The 15,175-nt window shown below is 34.7% G+C and overlaps 2 protein-coding genes across 3 annotated transcripts in view; one reads left to right on the forward strand and one right to left on the reverse strand.

Annotated features, from left to right (window-relative positions):
- LOC142339268 (NADH-ubiquinone oxidoreductase 75 kDa subunit, mitochondrial-like) overlaps window positions 1-15,175 on the reverse strand; it is a 494,345-nt gene that overhangs the window by 320,654 nt on the left and 158,516 nt on the right. The gene's annotated exons all lie outside the window — the stretch shown is intronic.
- Window positions 1-15,175, forward strand: part of LOC142339247 (carbohydrate sulfotransferase 4-like) — a 119,066-nt gene that overhangs the window by 21,382 nt on the left and 82,509 nt on the right. The window lies entirely within an intron of this gene.

Genomic DNA, 15,175 nt, shown 5'->3' on the forward strand with positions numbered 1-15,175 from the left:
CTTTGAATAAAAAAGTTCTGTTCTCTTCTGTCTAATAGTTTTGAAGTTTTTGTCCAAATATGGTTTTCTTTATTGTTGTGTTTTTTTATGGTTTACTGGTTCGCTTCAATTTTATTGGAAATGATTTGAAAATCAAAAAATTTCAACAAATTTCAGAACAAACATTTCCAATTTCTCATTTTTTTCAGGCTTCAAATGAGACATCTCGAACTTCAATTTCAAATCACTCTACTACTCTAGTTTTTCAGGGAAAAAAGAGCGCTATAACTCTTCTGACCTATCATATGCAGATGTATAACTTTTGCATTGTGTACGTAAAATTGTGCTTCTTCCATGATCATTTTTTTTCTTTGAATTTTTTTTTTTGCAGGGGTTTAATCCCTATGTCACATTACGGATCCGCTTTCTGGACATTACGCCTTTCATAAGATTTATAGTAAAGTAACGATAAAAGTTCGCAAGCAGACTAGATTCTGATAACATGTTTGTTTTGACAATAGAAGCCAGCTCTTTCAAGTTCTGCAACCTTCCATAATCTACTCTACTTTTCTCGCCGTCAAACAATCTAGCTCAACTTTTTGCTGAGAACGCTATCATCGGAACCATTTTGACAACTTTAAAGTAAAAAAAATACCCTTGTGCCTCTGTTTACCGGTCAATTACAATGGAGCCTATCGATTTCCAATCCGAAGAAATAACCGAGTTCCATTCCACATGAAAATTTGTATAAAGTATGCTTCCAGCGTAATAAACAAATTTTGGAGGTTTTTGTTCACAGATTAATTGACTTTCAATGGTCGGAGGGAACGTATTTTATTCTATAAGTATTATTTTTCCGAAGAATCCCTCCAACTGTTCCAAACATTACCGCAGTCGGTTTGATGTGACAATAAATAAAATAAATAAGAGTTTTGTCATCTCACAATTAGCGTTTTGCTTTTGAAAAAAAAACACTTCTCGTCTGTCTAATAATTTTGAAGTTTTTGTCCACGTGTTGTTTTCTTTATTGTTGTGTTTTCCTTTTATAGTTTACCGGTTCGCTTCAAGTTTATTGAAAATGATTTGAAACTCAAAAAATTTCAACAAATTTCAGAACAAACATTTCCAATTTCTCATTTTTTTCAGGCTTCAAATGAGACATCTCGAACTTCAATTTCAAATCACTCTACTACTCTAGTTTTTCAGGGAAAAAAGAGCGCTATAACTCTTCTGACCTATCATATGCAGATGTATAACTTTTGCATTGTGTACGTAAAATTGTGCTTCTTCCATGATCATTTTTTTCTTTGAATTTTTTTTGCAGGGGTTTAATCCCTATGTCACATTACGGATCCGCTTTCTGGACATTACGCCTTTCATAAGATTTAAAGTAAAGTAACGATAAAAGTTCGCAAGCAGACTAGATTCTGATAACATGTTTGTTTTGACAATAGAAGCCAGCTCTTTCAAGTTCTGCAACCTTCCATAATCTACTCTACTTTTCTCGCCGTCAAACAATCTAGCTCAACTTTTTGCTGAGAACGCTATCATCGGAACCATTTTGACAACTTTAAAGTAAAAAAATACCCTTGTACCTCTGTTTAACCGTCAATTACAATGGAGCCTATCGATTTCCAATCCGAAGAAATAACCGAGTTCCATTCCACATGAAAATATGTATAAAGTATGCTTCCAGCGTAATAAACAAGTTTTGGAGGTTTTTGTTCACAGATTAACTGACTTTCAATGGTCGGAGGGAACGTATTTTGTTCTATAAGTATTATTTGTCCGAAGAATCCCTCCAACTGTTCCAAACATTACCGCAGTCAGTTTGATGTGACAATAAATAAAATAAATAAGAGTTTTGTCATCTCACAATTAGCGTTTTGCTTTTGAAAAGAAAAACACTTCTCGTCTGTCTAATAATTTTGAAGTTTTTGTCCAAGTGTTGTTTTCTTTATTGTTGTGTTTTCCTTTTGTAGTTTACCGGTTCGCTTCAAGTTTATTGAAACTGATTTGAAACTCAAAAAATATCAACAAATTTCAGAACAAACATTTCCAATTTCTCATTTTTTTCAGGCTTCAAATGAGACATGTTGAACTTCAATTTCAAATCACTCTACTACTCTAGTTTTTCAGGGAAAAAAGAGCACTATAATTCTTCTGACCTATCATATGCAGATGTATAACTTTTGCATTGTGTACGTAAAATTGTGCTTCTTCCATGATCATTTTTTTTCTTTGAATTTTTTTTGCAGGGGTTTAATCCCCATGTCACATTACGGATCCGCTTTCTGAACATTACGCCTTTCATAAGATTTAAAGTAAAGTAACGATAAAGAGTTCGCAAGCAGACTAGATTCTGATAACATGTTTGTATTGACAATAGAAGCCAGCTCTTTCAAGTTCTGCAACCTTCCATAATCTGCTCTACTTTTCTCGCCGTCAAACAATCTAGCTCAACTTTTTGCTGAGAACGCTATCATCGGAACCATTTTGACAACTTTAAAGTAAAAAAAATAACTTTTTGCCTCTGTTTAACCGTCAATTACAATGGAGCCTATCGATTTCCAATCCGAAGAAATAACCAAGTTCCATTCCACATGAAAATTTGTATAAAGTATGCTTCCAGCGTAACAAACAAGTTTTGGAGGTTTTTGTTCACAGATTAACTGACTTTCAATGGTCGGAGGGAACGTATTTTATTCTATAAGTATTATTTTTCCGAAGAATCCCTCCAACTGTTCCAAACATTACCGCAGTCAGTTTGATGTGACAATAAATAAAATAAATAAGAGTTTTATCATCTCACAATTAGCGTTTTGCTTTTGAAAAAAAAGCAGTTCTCGTCTGTGTAATAATTTTGAAGTTTTTGTCCACGTGTTGTTTTCTTTATTGTTGTGTTTTCCTTTTATGGTTTACCGGTTCGCTTCAAGTTTATTGAAAATGATTTGAAACTCAAAAAAAAATTCAACAGTTTTCAGAACAAATAATTCCAATTTCTCATTTGTTTCAGTCTACAAATGAGACATCTTGAACGACAATTTAAAATCTTTCTATCACTGTAGTTCTTCAGGGAACAAAGAGCGCTATTTTTCTTCTGACCTATCAAATGCATGTGCATAACTATGAGCAATGTTTACGTAAAAGTGTGCTTCTTCCACGATCAATTTTTTTCTTTGAATTTTTTTTGCAGGGGTTCGATCCCTATGGCACATTACGGATCCGCCTTCTGGAGATTACGCCTTTCATAAGATTTAAAGTAAAGTAGCGACAAAGAGTTCGGAAGTAAACTAGAGTCTGATGTCAAATTTGTCTTGACAATAGAAGCCAACTCTTCCAAGTTCTGCAACCTTCCATGTTTTACTCTACTTTTCTCGCCTTGAAACAATCTAGCCGAACGTTTTGCTGAGGACGCTATCATCGGAAACCTTTCGACAACTTTAAAGTGAAAAGGCAATGCCCTCGTGCCTCTGTTTAACCGTCAATTACAATGGAGCCGATCGATTTCCAATCAGAAGATATAACCAAGTTCCATTCCACGTAAAAATTTGTATAAAGTATAATTCCAGCGTACTAAACAAGATTTCGAGGTATTGTTCACAGATTAACTGACTTTTAAAGGCCGAAGGGAACGTATCTTATTCTATAAGTATTATTTTTTTCCAAAGAATCCCTCCAACTGTTGCAAACATTACCGTGGACAGTTTGATGTGACAATGAAAAAAAATAAGAGTTTTATTATCTCACAATTAGCGTTTTGCTTTTGAAAAAAAATCACTTCTCGTCTGTCTAATATTTTTGAAATTTTTTGTCCAAGTGTTGTTTTCTTTATTGTTGTGTTTTCCTTTTATGGTTTACCGGTTCGCTTCAAGTTTATTGAAAATGATTTGAAACTCAAAAAAAAATTCAACAGTTTTCAGAACAAATAATTCCAATTTCTCATTTTTTTCAGGCTACAAATGAGATATGTTGAACGTCAATTTGAAATCACTCTACTACTGTAGTTTTTCAGGGAAAAAAGAGTGCTATTATTCTTCTGACCTATCACATGCAGGTGCATAGCTATGTGCAATGTGTACGTAAACGTGTGCTTCTTCCACGATCAATTTTTTTCTTTGAAATTTTTTGCAGGGGTTCGATCCCTATGGCACATTACGGATCCGCCTTCTGGAGATTTCTTCTTCCATAAGGTTTAAAGAAAAGTAGCGATAAAGAGTTCGGAAGTAAACTAGAGTCTGATGTCATGTTTGTCTTGACAATAGAATCCAACTTTTCAAGTTCTGCAACCTTCCATATTTTATTGTAATTTTCTCGCCGTCAAACAATCTATCTCTACGTTCTGCTGAGGACGCTATCTTCGGAACCATTTCGGCAACTTTAAAATGAAAAGGCAATGCCCTTGTGCCTCTGTTTAACCGTCAATTACAATGGAGCCTACCGATTTCCAATCAGAAGATATAACCGAGTTCCATTCCACGTAAAAATTTGTATAAAATATGCTTCCAGCGTAATTAAAAAAAAGTTTTGGAGTTTTTGTTTACAGATTAACTGACTTTTAAAGGCCGAAGGAAACGTTTTTTATTCTATGAGTATTATTTTTGCGAAGAATCCCTCCAACTGTTCCAAACATTACCGCAGTCAGTTTGATGTGACAATAAATAAAACAAATAAGAGTTTTGTCATCTCACAATTAGCGTTTTGCTTTTGAAAAAAGAAACACTTCTCGTCTGTCTAATAATTTTGAAGTTTTTGCCCACTTGTTGTTTTCTTTATTGTTGTGTTTTCCTTTTATAGTTTACCGGTTCGCTTCAAGTTTATTGAAAATGATTTGAAACTCAAAAAATTTCAACAAATTTCAGAACAAACATTTCCAATTTCATTTTTTTCAGGCTTCAAATGAGACATCTCGAACTTCAATTTCAAATCACTCTACTACTCTAGTTTTTCAGGGAAAAAAGAGCGCTATAACTCTTCTGACCTATCATATGCAGATGTATAACTTTTGCATTGTGTACGTAAAATTGTGCTTCTTCCATGATCATTTTTTTTCTTTGAATTTTTTTTTGCAGGGGTTTAATCCCTATGCAACATTACGGATCCGCTTTCTGGACATTACGCCTTTCATAAGATTTAAGGTAAAGTAACGATAAAAGTTCGCAAGCAGTTTAGATTACCGTGCAAACATTACCGTGGACATTTGATGTGACACTAAACGAGAATTTTTTAATCTCATAATTAGCGTTTTGCTTTCGAATGAAAAAGTTCAGTTCTCTTCTGTCTAATAATTTTGAAGTTTTTGTTCAAATGTTGCTTTCTTTATTGTTGTGTTTTCCTTTTATGGTTTACCGGTTTGCTTCAAGTTTATTGAAAAAGATTTGAAACTCAAAAAATTTCAACAATTTTCAGAACAAATAATTCCAATTTCTCATTTTTTTCAGGCTACAAATGAGACATGGTGAACGTCAATTTGAAATCACTCTACTACTGTAGTTTTTCAGAGAATAAAGAGCGCTATAATTGTTCTGAACTATCATATGCAGGTGCATAACTATGAGCAATGTTTACGTAAAAGTGTGCTTCTTCCACGATCAGTTTTTTTCTTTGAAATTTTTTTGCAGGGGTTCGATCCCCATGGCACATTACGGATCCGCCTTCTGGAGATTACGCCTTTCATGAGACTTAAAGAAAAGTAGCGATAAAGAGTTCGGAAGCAGACTAGATTCTGATAACATGTTTGTATTGACAATAGAAGCCAGCTCTTTCAAGTTCTGCAACCTTCCATAATCTACTCTACTTTTCTCGCCGTCAAACAATCTAGCTCAACTTTTTGCTGAGAACGCTATCATCGGAACCATTTTGACAACTTTAAAGTAAAAAAATACCCTTGTGCCTCTGTTTAACCGTCAATTACAACGGAGCCTATCGATTTCCAATCCGAAGAAATAACCGAGTTCCATTCCACATGAAAATTTGTATAAAGTATGCTTCCAGCGTAATAAACAAGTTTTGGAGGTTTTTGTTCACAGATTAACTGACTTTTAAAGGCCGAAGAGAACGTATCTTATTCTATAAGTATTTTTGTCCGAAGAATCCCTCCAACTGTTCCAAACATTACCGTGGACAGTTTGATGTGACAATGAAAAAAATAATAAGAGTTTTATTATCTCACAGTTAGCGTTTTGCTTTGGAAAAAAAAGTTCACATCTCCTCTGTCTAATAATTTTGAAGTTTTTGTCCAAGTGTTGTTTTCTTTATTGTTGTTTTTTTTCTTTTTATGGTTTACCGGTTCGCTTCAAGTTTATTGAAAATGATTTGAAACTCAAAAAAATCTCAACAATTTTCAGAACAAATAATTCCAATTTCTCATTTGTTTCAGTCTACAAATGAGACATCTTGAACGACAATTTAAAATCTTTCTACTACTGTAGTTCTTCAGGGAACAAAGAGCGCTATATTTCATCTGACCTATCGTATGCAGGTTCATAACTATGTGCAAGGTGTACGTAAAAATGTGCTTCTTCCGAGATTAATTTTTTCTTTGAATTTTTTTTTTGCAGGTGTTTGATCCCCATGGCACATTACGGATCCGCTTTCTGGACATTACGCCTTCCATAATATTTAAAGTAAAGCATGGACAAAGAGTTCGGAAGTAAACTAGTGTCTGATGTCATATTTGTCTTGACAATCGAAGCCAATTTTTTCAAGTTCTGCAACCTTCCAAATTTTACTCTACTTTTCTTTCCGTCAAACAGTCTAGCTAAACGTTTTGCTGAGGACGCTATCATCGGAACAATTTTGACAACTTTAAAGTTAAAAAGCAATGGCTCTGTGCCTCTGTTTAACCTTCAATTACAATGGAGATTACGCCTTCCATAAGATTTAAAGTAAGGTAGCGATAAAGAGTTCAGAAGTAAATTAGAGTTCGTTTTATTGTTTACCGGTTCGCTTCCAGTTCTCTGATAATGATTTGAAACTCATAAAAATTTCAACAAATTTCTGAGAAAATATTTCCAATTTTTCATTTTTTTCAGGCTACAAGTGAAACACCTCGAACTTCAATTTCAAATCACTCTACTACTGTAGTTTTTCAGGGAAAAAAGAGCGCTATAATTCTTCTGACCTATCATATGCAGGTTCATAACTATGTGCAAGGTGTACGTAAAATTGTGCTTCTTCCACGATCAATTTTTTTCTTTGAATATTTTTTGCAGGTGTCTGATCCCCATGGCACATTACGGATCGGCTTTCTGGACATTACGCCTTCCATAAAATTTAAAGTAAAGTAGCGACTAAGAGTTCGGAAATAAACTAGAGTCTGATGTCTTATTTGTCTTGACAATCGAAGCCATTTTTTTCAAGTTCTGCAACCTTCCAAATTTTACTCTACTTTTCTTTCCGTCAAACAGTCTAGCTAAACGTTTTGCTGAGGACGCTATCATCGGAACAATTTTGACAACTTTAAATTAAAAAGCAATGGCTCTGTGCCTCTGTTTAACCTTCAATTACAATGGAGATTACGCCTTCCATAAGATTTAAAGTAAAGTAGCGATAAAGAGTTCGGAAGTAAATTAGAGTTCGTTTTATTGTTTACCGGTTCGCTTCAAGTTCTCTGATAATGATTTGAAACTCATGAAAATTTCAACAAATTTCTCAGAAACTATTTCCAATTTTTCATTTTTTTCAGGCTACAAGTGAAACACCTCGAACTTCAATTTCAAATCACCCTACTACTGTAGTTTTTCAGGGAAAAAAGAGCGCTATAATTCTTCTGACCTATCATATGCAGGTTCATAACTATGTGCAAGGTGTACGTAAAAATGTGCTTCTTCCACGATCGATTTTTTTCTTTGAATATTTTTTGCAGGTGTTTGATCCCCATGGCACATTACGGATCCGCTTTCTGGACATTACGCCTTCCATAATATTTAAAGTAAAGTAGCGACAAAGAGTTCGGAAGTAAACTAGAGTCTGATGTCATATTTGTCTTGACAATCGAAGGCGACTTTTTCAAGTTCTGCAAACTTCAAAATTTTACTGTACTTTTCTCGCCGTCAAACAATCTAGCTCAAAGTTTTGCTGAGGACGCTATCATCGGAACAATTTTGACAACTTTAAAGTTAAAAAGCAATGCCTTTGTGCCTCTGTTTAACCTTCAATTACAATGGAGATTACGCCTCCCATAAGATTTAAAGTGAAGTAGCGATAAAGAGTTCGGAAGTAAACTAGAGTTCGTTTTATTGTTTACCGGTTCGCTTCAAGTTCTCTGATAATGATTTGAAACTCATAAAAATTTCAACAAATTTCTGAGAAAATATTTCCAATTTTTCATTTTTTTCAGGCTACCAGTGAAACACCTCGAACTTCAATTTCAAATCACCCTACTACTGTAGTTTTTCAGGGAAAAAAGAGCGCTATAATTCTTCTGACCTATCATATGCAGGTTCATAACTATGTGCAAGGTGTACGTAAAAATGTGCTTCTTCCACGATCGATTTTTTTCTTTGAATATTTTTTGCAGGTGTTTGATCCCCATGGCACATTACGGATCCGCTTTCTGGACATTACGCCTTCCATAATATTTAAAGTAAAGTAGCGACAAAGAGTTCGGAAGTAAACTAGAGTCTGATGTCATATTTGTCTTGACAATCGAAGGCAACTTTTTCAAGTTCTGCAAACTTCAAAATTTTACTGTACTTTTCTCGCCGTCAAACAATCTAGCTCAAAGTTTTGCTGAGGACGCTATCATCGGAACAATTTTGACAACTTTAAAGTTAAAAAGCAATGGCTTTGTGCCTCTGTTTAACCTTCAATTACAATGGAGATTACGCCTCCCATAAGATTTAAAGTGAATTAGCGATAAAGAGTTGGGAAGTAAACTAGAGTTCGTTTTATTGTTTTAACGGTTCGCTTCAAGTTCTCTGATAATGATTTGAAACTCATAAAAATTTCAACAAATTTCTGAGAAAATATTTCCAATTTTTCATTTTTTTCAGGCTACCAGTGAAACACCTCGAACTTCAATTTCAAATCACCCTACTACTGTAGTTTTTCAGGGAAAAAAGAGCGCTATAATTCTTCTGACCTATCATATGCAGGTTCATAACTATGTGCAAGGTGTACGTAAAAATGTGCTTCTTCCACGATCAATTTTTTTTCTTTGAATATTTTTTGCAGGTGTTCGATCCCCATGGCACATTACGGACCCGCTTTCTGGACATTACGCCTTTCATAATATTTAAAGTAAAGTAGCGACAAAGAGTTCGGAAGTAAACTAGAGTCTGATGTCATATTTGTCCTGACAATCGAAGGCAACTTTTTCAAGTTCTGCAAACTTCAAAATTTTACTCTACTTTTCTCGCCGTCAAACAATCTAGCTCAACGTTTTGCTGAGGACGCTATCATCGGAACAATTTTTACAATTTTAAAGTTAAAAAGCAATGGCTTTGTGCCTCTGTTTATCCTTCAATTACAGTGGAGATTACGCCTTCCATAAGATTTAAAGTGAAGTAGCGATAAAGAGTTCGGAAGCAAAACTAGAGTTCGTTTTATTGTTTACCGGTTCGCTTCAAGTTCTCTGATAATGATTTGAAACACATAAAAATTTCAACAAATTTCTGAGCAAATATTTCCAATTTTTCATTTTTTTCAGGCTACAAGTGAGACATCTCGAACTTCAATTTAAAATCACTCTACTACTGTAGTTTTTCAGGGAAAAAAACGCTATAATTCTTCTGACCTATCATATGCAGGTTCATGACTATGTGCAAGGTGTACGTAAAAATGTGCTTCTTCCACGATCGATTTTTTTCTTTGAATATTTTTTGCAGGTGTTTGATCCCCATGGCACATTACGGATCCGCTTTCTGGACATTACGCCTTCCATAATATTTAAAGTAAAGTAGCGATAAAGAGTTCGGAAGTAAACTAGAGTCTGATGTCATATTTGTCCTGACAATCGAAGGCAACTTTTTCAAGTTCTGCAAACTTCAAAATTTTACTCTACTTTTCTCGCCGTCAAACAATCTAGCTCAATGTTTTGCTGAGGACGCTCTCATCGGAACAATTTTGACAACTTTAAAGTTAAAAAGCAATGGCTTTGTGCCTCTGTTTAACCTTCAATTACAGTGGAGATTACGCCTTCCATAAGATTTAAAGTGAAGTAGCGATAAAGAGTTCGGAAGCAAAACTAGAGTTCGTTTTATTGTTTACCGGTTCGCTTCAAGTTCTCTGATAATGATTTGAAACACATAAAAATTTCAACAAATTTCTGAGCAAATATTTCCAATTTTTCATTTTTTTCAGGCTACAAGTGAGACATCTCGAACTTCAATTTCAAATCACTCTACTACTGTAGTTTTTCATGGAAAAAAGAGCGCTATAATTCTTCTGACCTATCATATGCAGGTTCATAACTATGTGCAAGGTGTACGTAAAAATGTGCTTCTTCCACGATCAATTTTTTTCTTTGAATATTTTTTGCAGGTGTTCGATCCCCATGGCACATTACGGATCCGCTTTCTGGACATTACGCCTTCCATAATATTTAAAGTAAAGTAGCGACAAAGAGTTCGGAAGTAAACTAGAGTCTGATGTCATATTTGTCTTGACAATCGAAGGCAACTTTTTCAAGTTCTGCAAACTTCAAAATTTTACTCTACTTTTCTCGGCGTCAAACAATCTAGCTCAATGTTTTGCTGAGGACGCTCTCATCGGAACAATTTTGACAACTTTAAAGTTAAAAAGCAAGGGCTTTGTGCCTCTGTTTAACCTTCAATTACAGTGGAGATTACGCCTTCCATAAGATTTAAAGTGAAGTAGCGATAAAGAGTTCGGAAGCAAAACTAGAGTTCGTTTTATTGTTTACCGGTTCGCTTCAAGTTCTCTGATAATGATTTGAAACAGATAAAAATTTCAACAAATTTCTGAGCAAATATTTCCAATTTTTCATTTTTTTCAGGCTACAAGTGAGACATCTCGAACTTCAATTTCAAATCACTCTACTACTGTAGTTTTTCATGGAAAAAAGAGCGCTATAATTCTTCTGACCTATCATATGCAGGTTCATAACTATGTGCAAGGTGTACGTAAAAATGTGCTTCTTCCACGATCAATTTTTTTCTTCGAAATTTTTTTGGAGGTGTTCGATCCCCATGGCACATTACGGATCCGCTTTCTGGACATTACGCCTTTCATAATATTTAAAGTAAAGTAGCGACAAAGAGTTCGGAAGTAAACTAGAGTCTGATGTCATATTTGTCCTGACAATCGAAGGCAACTTTTTCAAGTTCTGCAAACTTCAAAATTTTACTCTACTTTTCTCGCCGTCAAACAATCTAGCTCAACGTTTTGCTGAGGACGCTATCATCGGAACAATTTTTACAACTTTAAAGTTAAAAAGCAATGGCTTTGTGCCTCTGTTTATCCTTCAATTACAGTGGAGATTACGCCTTCCATAAGATTTAAAGTGAAGTAGCGATAAAGAGTTCGGAAGCAAAACTAGAGTTCGTTTTATTGTTTACCGGTTCGCTTCGAGTTCTCTGATAATGATTTGAAACACAAAAAAATTTCAACAAATTTCTGAGCAAATATTTCCTATTTTTCATTTTTTTCAGGCTACAAGTGAGACACCTCGAACTTCAATTTAAAATCACTCTACTACTGTAGTTTTTCAGGGAAAAAAGAGCGCTATAATTCTTCTGACCTATCATATGCAGGTTCAAAACTATGTGCAAGGTGTACGTAAAAATGTGCATCTTCCACGATCAATTTTTTTCTTTGAATATTTTTTGCAGGTGTTTGATCCCCATGGCACATTACGGATCCGCTTTCTGGACATTACGCCTTCCATAATATTTAAAGTAAAGTAGCGATAAAGAGTTCGGAAGTAAACTAGAGTCTGATGCATATTTGTCTTGACAATCGAAGGCAACTTTTTCAAGTTCTGCAAACTTCAAAATTTTACTCTATTTTTTTCGCCGTCAAACAATCTAGCTCAACGTTTTGCTGAGGACGCTATCATCGGAACAATTTTGACAACTTTAAACTTATAAAGCAATGGCTCTGTGCCTCTGTTTAACCTTCAATTACAATGGAGATTACGCCTTCCATAAGATTTAAAGTAAAGTAGCGATAAAGAGTTCAGAAGTAAATTAGACTTCGTTTTATTGTTTACCGGTTCGCTTCAAGTTCTCTGATAATAATTTGAAACACATAAAAATTTCAACAAATTTCTGAGCAAATATTTCCATGTTCTCATTTTTTTCAGGCTACAAGTGAGACATCTCGAACTTCAATTTAAAATCACTCTACTACTGTAGTTTTTCAGGGAAAAAAGAGCGCTATAATTCTTCTGACCTATCATATGCAGGTTCATAACTATGTGCAAGGTGTACGTAAAAATGTGCATCTTCCACGATCAATTTTTTTCTTTGAATATTTTTTGCAGGTGTTTGATCCCCATGGCACATTACGGATCCGCTTTCTGGACATTACGCCTTCCATAATATTTAAAGTAAAGTAGCGATAAAGAGTTCGGAAGTAAACTAGAGTCTGATGCATATTTGTCTTGACAATCGAAGGCAACTTTTTCAAGTTCTGCAAACTTCAAAATTTTACTCTACTTTTCTCGCCGTCAAACAATCTAGCTCAACGTTTTGCTGAGGACGCTATCATCGGAACAATTTTGACAACTTTAAACTTATAAAGCAATGGCTCTGTGCCTCTGTTTAACCTTCAATTACAATGGAGATTACGCCTTCCATAAGATTTAAAGTGAAGTAGCGATAAAGAGTTCGGAAGCAAAACTAGAGTTCGTTTTATTGTTTACCGGTTCGCTTCGAGTTCTCTGATAATGATTTGAAACACATAAAAATTTGAACAAATTTCTGAGCAAATATTTCCTATTTTTCATTTTTTTCAGGCTACAAGTGAGACACCTCGAACTTCAATTTAAAATCACTCTACTACTGTAGTTTTTCAGGGAAAAAAGAGCGCTATAATTCTTCTGACCTATCATATGCAGGTTCATAACTATGTGCAAGGTGTACGTAAAAATGTGCATCTTCCACGATCAATTTTTTTCTTTGAATATTTTTTGCAGGTGTTTGATCCCCATGGCACATTACGGATCCGCTTTCTGGACATTACGCCTTCCATAATATTTAAAGTAAAGTAGCGATAAAGAGTTCGGAAGTAAACTAGAGTCTGATGCATATTTGTCTTGACAATCGAAGGCAACTTTTTCAAGTTCTGCAAACTTCAAAATTTTACTCTACTTTTCTCGCCGTCAAACAATCTAGCTCAACGTTTTGCTGAGGACGCTATCATCGGAACAATTTTGACAAATTTAAAGTTAAAAAGCAATGGCTTTGTGCCTCTGTTTAACCTTCAATTACAGTGGAGATTACGCCTTCCATAAGATTTAAAGTAAAGTAGCAATAAAGAGTTCGGAAGCAAAACTAGAGTTCGTTTTATTGTTTACCGGTTCGCTTCAAGTTCTCTGATAATGATTGGAAACACATAAAAATTTCAACAAATTTCTGAGCAAATATTTCCAATTTTTATTTTGTGTTCAGGCTGCAAGTGAAACACCTCGAACTTCAATTTAAAATCACTCTACTACTGTAGTTTTTCAGGGAAAAAAGAGCGCTATAATTCTTCTGAACTATCATATGCAGGTTCATAACTATGTGCAAGGTGTACGTAAAAATGTGCTTCTTCCACGATCAATTTTTTTCTTTGAATATTTTTTGCAGGTGTTTGATCCCCATGGCACATTACGGATCCGCTTTCTGGACATTACGCCTTCCATAATATTTAAAGTAAAGTAGCGACAAAGAGTTCGGAAGTAAACTAGAGTCTGATGTCATATTTGTCTTGACAATCGAAGGCAACTTTTTCAAGTTCTGCAAACTTCAAAATTTTACTCTACTTTTCTCGCCGTCAAACAATCTAGCTCAACGTTTTGCTGAGGACGCTATCATCGGAACAATTTTGACAACTTTAAAGTTAAAAAGCAATGGCTCTGTGCCTCTGTTTAACCTTCAATTACAATGGAGATTACGCCTTCCATAAGATTTAAAGTAAAGTAGCGATAAAGAGTTCAGAAGTAAATTAGACTTCGTTTTATTGTTTACCGGTTCGCTTCAAGTTCTCTGATAATGATTTGAAACACATAAAAATTTCAACAAATTTCTGAGCAAATATTTCCATGTTCTCATTTTTTTCAGGCTACAAGTGAGACATCTCGAACTTCAATTTAAAATCACTCTACTACTGTAGTTTTTCAGGGAAAAAAGAGCGCTATAATTCTTCTGACCTATCATATGCAGGTTCATAACTATGTGCAAGGTGTACGTAAAAATGTGCATCTTCCACGATCAATTTTTTTCTTTGAATATTTTTTGCAGGTGTTTGATCCCCATGGCACATTACGGATCCGCTTTCTGGACATTACGCCTTCCATAATATTTAAAGTAAAGTAGCGATAAAGAGTTCGGAAGTAAACTAGAGTCTGATGCATATTTGTCTTGACAATCGAAGGCAACTTTTTCAAGTTCTGCAAACTTCAAAATTTTACTCTACTTTTCTCGCCGTCAAACAATCTAGCTCAACGTTTTGCTGAGGACGCTATCATCGGAACAATTTTGACAACTTTAAACTTATAAAGCAATGGCTCTGTGCCTCTGTTTAACCTTCAATTACAATGGAGATTACGCCTTCCATAAGATTTAAAGTGAAGTAGCGATAAAGAGTTCGGAAGCAAAACTAGAGTTCGTTTTATTGTTTACCGGTTCGCTTCGAGTTCTCTGATAATGATTTGAAACACATAAAAATTTGAACAAATTTCTGAGCAAATATTTCCTATTTTTCATTTTTTTCAGGCTACAAGTGAGACACCTCGAACTTCAATTTAAAATCACTCTACTACTGTAGTTTTTCAGGGAAAAAAGAGCGCTATAATTCTTCTGACCTATCATATGCAGGTTCATAACTATGTGCAAGGTGTACGTAAAAATGTGCATCTTCCACGATCAATTTTTTTCTTTGAATATTTTTTGCAGGTGTTTGATCCCCATGGCACATTACGGATCCGCTTTCTGGACATTACGCCTTCCATAATATTTAAAGTAAAGTAGCGATAAAGAGTTCGGAAGTAAACTAGAGTCTGATGCATATTTGTCTTGACAATCGA

Source organism: Convolutriloba macropyga, chromosome 1 (assembly GCF_964194025.1).
Source record: "Convolutriloba macropyga chromosome 1, txConMacr16.3, whole genome shotgun sequence".
Lineage (NCBI taxonomy): Eukaryota > Metazoa > Xenacoelomorpha > Acoela > Convolutidae > Convolutriloba > Convolutriloba macropyga.